This window comes from Denticeps clupeoides, chromosome 2 (genome assembly GCF_900700375.1).
Source record: "Denticeps clupeoides chromosome 2, fDenClu1.1, whole genome shotgun sequence".
In the NCBI taxonomy this organism is placed as follows: domain Eukaryota; kingdom Metazoa; phylum Chordata; class Actinopteri; order Clupeiformes; family Denticipitidae; genus Denticeps; species Denticeps clupeoides.
In genome coordinates, this window is record NC_041708.1 from 6,493,942 (window position 1) to 6,498,808 (window position 4,867).

The window sequence follows — 4,867 nt, forward strand, 5'->3', positions numbered from 1 at the left end:
AAGACAAATTTTAACTTCCATCGAGTTCTTGTGTAAACTGCCTCATGTCAGACTTTTCTCCTGTTTATACACACACACACACACACACACACACACTTATAATACAGTCAGTGCTGTTGCTGAATTTGCTACATTATTTACTACATTATAGTGATGTTCAATGGAAATAGACATTAGACAATGAACAAGGCTTGTGAGAAGGCCTGGAGACACAGTTGGTCATGACTCGTCTGCCCTCTAGTGAGCCCTCTTTTGCAGGCAATTTCCAAATTTCCAGAAATGGACCTGATTTCATAAGTCTCGGACACTGGAGTTTTTACTGGGCAAGACTTTACTCTCGTTTGGAGCTTCTCTATCTGTGACCATGAGGCATTCATCAAATATACAAAACTCGAGCCAAGCTCTGACGGCCACAGAGGGGTCTTTCTCCCACAGCTGGAGTGAATTGCACTCACAGACACAAGCTGCAATTATTTTGTGCTCAAGAACATAGTGACGCCCAAAGCATCTACATTTGCACGTGAAGGATAACAGACGACCCGGACAGAAGGTGCTCTGAGAGGTCGTTCAAGGGGTTATACCAGATATTTCCTAATGTCAGTGTTTGGTGCTAATAAAAGTCATTTTGGCATATACTTTTTTGGTCATTTATATATTTGGTCATATAAGTTTTTCTTAGCAGGGTATTAACTCAACATTGTAGTTACAATAAAGCTGTTAAGTAATAATTAACCAATGCAAAAAATATTCTGCTATTCAAAAATTACTTTCATTGTCAACTCAAATGCATTATCAGAGTCAATATTGTTTTAGATAATCAGACTTTAAACATAAACCTTTTACATAGATTTTTAGATGCACAAGTTAATTCTGAAATAAATGATTACAAAAAGATACATTTTCTTAATTCACTTAGATAAAATTCACCCTAGATAAAACCGCTTCACAACAACGTAAAAAAAAATTGCTCTCCCCATTTTGTATGCAAAAATATTTCATATCAGTGTTTTATGATATCCCAAGTGATTTGACAGTGACTCCTTCAAATTTAACCAAGGTATGGTCAACTGACATCTGTAGGGATCTCGTGAACCTTTACTGAGGACAAGCAAAGCTGGTTACGACAGTTTTGAGTGTAATATTGGTTTCATCTCAGGACGGGTATGTTTTTGCCAGATTCATTTTCTCTGTATCATTAAATACAGATGCAGCCCACAGGATCCTTTTAGTCTAAATTGGTAATTGGGAACAAGCAATGAACATCATATTCAGAACGTCTGATGACCATCAAGACAATAGAGAGTGACAGGACACAGAGTCGCCATGCTGCTGTGGTCTGGAAGAACTGTTGAGTTCTGTGCCTGTGGAGATATGTTCTTGTTTCTAATGAGAAGATTCTGGAACAACATGACTGTCAGTTGTAGTCCAGGCCTATGTTTTTGTTGAAGGGCCAGGGATTTAACCGATCTGGTTTGAACCTATCAAGATTACTTGGGGGTGACTCAATTTACCAGTCACAATGCAGCTTGGCGAGGTGATGCCACAGATGATCTCAGCAACTCTCCAGCCCAGAAGGAAGCTGAGGAGATGTAGAGAAATAGGTTCTCAGCAAGGCCTGCCATTGGAACAATCCATCACAAAGGATTTCATAATCGTGAAGTTCATCTCATGTGAACAAGTTAGTCAAAATCTGCCCCTCCCTTTTGTCCATTGTGACAGTGCGACATGGCATAGCACATACATGGGATCTTCTCAAAAGTGTTTCTTTTCATTTCTACATCCTTCCAGCTGGAGCTCTTCACCAGACCACAAGGATGCTGCCAGTTCCCAGAAGAGGATGGACAAGGACTGCCAGTTCGGTAGTCCTGCATCAAAAGCCAAGAGATTATTCAGTAGGGAGGAAAGGCAGATATTCATGATGCTTGGGAAGAACGTGGCATCAAAACATATTTCTTGATACTCATCTGTGGTGATCAACGATTAGACGTAAAAGGTCCATTTGGCCCGACGTAGGAGCATCAAAAGAACGTGACTCATTTGTTCTGGGGAGCATTACTGAAAAAAAAGATTCACTTTTCCAGGAAACTATTTCTCTTTTTGCCTTTGTTTGACACAAGTCCAGCACCACTCACTTCATAAAAAAGAGTTGTGATGTGGAGGGTCTCCTGCTTGATCTCTCTGGAGGATGGGGTGGAAGTGTGATCTTTGGGCCTAAGAGCAGCAGCATCAGCAGTAACATGTGAGGTTATGCTCCCAGTCACATGTTGATCTCCAAAGAAACTGCAACTATGCAAACTATGGTCTCAATGGGATTAATTAGTCAGATGCAGGGGCAGATTATATAAAACATGTTTGGTCCAGCAGCGGATGTGGTCCTGAGGTTACTGGTAACAGTGCCATTCACGTGTGTTGCCAGATTAGGCAGTTTTGAATTTCTTATTTTGGGGAAAATTCCCTAGTGAGGAACCCAATTCTTAGTAAGGGGTATTAAGTAGTTATTAGACGGTTTCAGCAGTTTTGTGTGCGTTGGCGCATTTTAGGCAATTTAGGCATGAAATAATCTGGCAACACAGTTTGTGCTACACTTGTACGTGTTGATGTATTGACAGGTGGAGGCTCTTCCCATTTCAAACTTTGTTTATGAAAGGTTTGTGGCAGATGTGACACAAATGCACACTGAGCCATCCCAATGGCCAGGTCACATGACCAAGTACGCTGAGCCTGACGGCATTTCCCATGGTAGCACCATTGCAAAAACTTTCTGTCTTATTCCGACATTGGATGCATGTATTAAGCGGAGTGTTATACTATTGTGTAATTCAGTTGTAACGAGATCTGTTATTGTCCAATGTGTTTCTGACAATGAGCATGTTCTTGGCATTTTGGGCTCGGCCATGAGATCATGGGATTGAACCCAAGGGTCTCTCACTGAGCTCGCTAGTTGCTACAGTAACACAAACAAATAGAGGGAGACCCTCAGAATCGCTCAGACTCAAACGATGGAACGCAACCAAGAAGGTAGGTGATGGGTGTCTGTCAAGTTTCTGCGACGGGTTTATCAGTCCACGGCCTGACCTGGACACACGGAACAGATCAGGGGGCTGCACTGTGAAGCAGCAATGGATAATGAACATACCAGAGCACTGAGGTCTGCACACCGGGCGTCTCCAAATCATGCATGCAGTGTAGCCTGGGGACTCAAGCAGACCCACAGTTCAGCCAAAACCCACTCCCCTCTGAGCCGGCAGTAAAAGAGTGTTGGGTGCGGTATTGGCATGACAGAAACGTCCCAATTATGAAGATGTGGATGAGCTCATGTTGATTGAATCTGGGACACAGCCCATATTAACAGTACAATAATATTAGTTTGGTAGGTTTTCATGACAAATTAGATGATAATGCAATATAAAACTCAAATTTTCAGCATTTAATTTCATTTGGGGCAGGAGGCAGACTCGTAGTCGAAGGGTTGCGGATTCAAATCGGGGCAGTGGTGGCCTAGCGGTTAAGGAAGTGGCCCCGTAATCAGAAGGTTGCTGGTTCTAATCCCGATCTGTCAAGGTGCCACTGAGCAAAGCACCGTCCCCACACACTGCTCCCCGGGCGCCTGTCATGGCTGCCCACTGCTCACTCAGGGTGATAAGTTAAATGCAGAGGACAAATTTCACTGTGTGCACCATGTGCTGTGCTGCTGTGTATCACATGTGACAATCACTTCACTTAAAATCCCTGGCCGTCAAGATGCCACTGATATCCCTTTGAGCACGGAGCCTCCTCACTAAGGGTATGAGTATGGCAAATTATATTAACCAAAGTCCATCCATAATCAGACGGTGAGCTCAAGTTGAGCTTTATTGTCATTCCAGCTACATACGCGTTACATACAATGGTGAAACGAAACAACGTTTCTCCGGAACCTGGTGCTAGGTGTAACATTTAAACAAGGTTACATACTGACATAAAGTGCAACTGACATGTGAGCAACACAGACAACCCAAACCACATAAAATGTAAAAATGGGACAGTAAAAGAGTAAACATGTAGACGGGCAGCACTAAACTAGTAAAATTGACAATGAAGGTGCAGAGTGAAATTAGTGCAAATATCGCTGTGCACACTGTTTTTAGGGACTCTACTTGAGTGAGTATGTGAGTGACATGAAATGAGCGAGTGACCTAACACGGTTTTAAAAAAAAAAAAAGATGGAATGCAGGTTCTCACCTTGGCCAGCAGGTGGCAGCAATGTTCCCAAATCTCAGTTTCAACCCATAGACGTAATGAAATCCAAATAAGAAGACGTTCATGAGATTTGTCAGATGCTCTTTTACATGATCCAGGTTCAAAATTTACGTGAAACATTCCTGTATAGTTTTGCTTTCGTATCCGTTCCTTTACGAACACGTGTTGAAAATGATTATCAATAATTGCAGAATTTGCATACATTTAAATACAATTATATAATATTATATAATGCCTGCCTTGTGCTGCGACTAAACCGGGCTGTACAAAAAATCTACAGATCTCCTTTTTTCCGAGATGCAGCACTTAAGAGAAATATGTCTGGAAAAGCAAGACGCTGTTTTTGCAGCTGCGATGCCATTAACGAAAAAAAAAAAAAAGAAAAGAAATAAAAATCTGGATTGCGCGCTTTCCAACGCACCCCTTGACCCGCTTTAACCCCCCCACACTCGTGACGTCACAGTGCCTGGCTCGGGACTTTAGGACCACAACACCGAGGTGAGGTCGAGATATTTACTGCGGCACCCGCTCCCCCCCGCCCCTCCGTAAAATGGCGATGACGTCACGAGGCCGGACCAATCGGCTGCCTTGTTTATGTTGTCGGCGCCTTTAAAAAGTCTGTCATCAA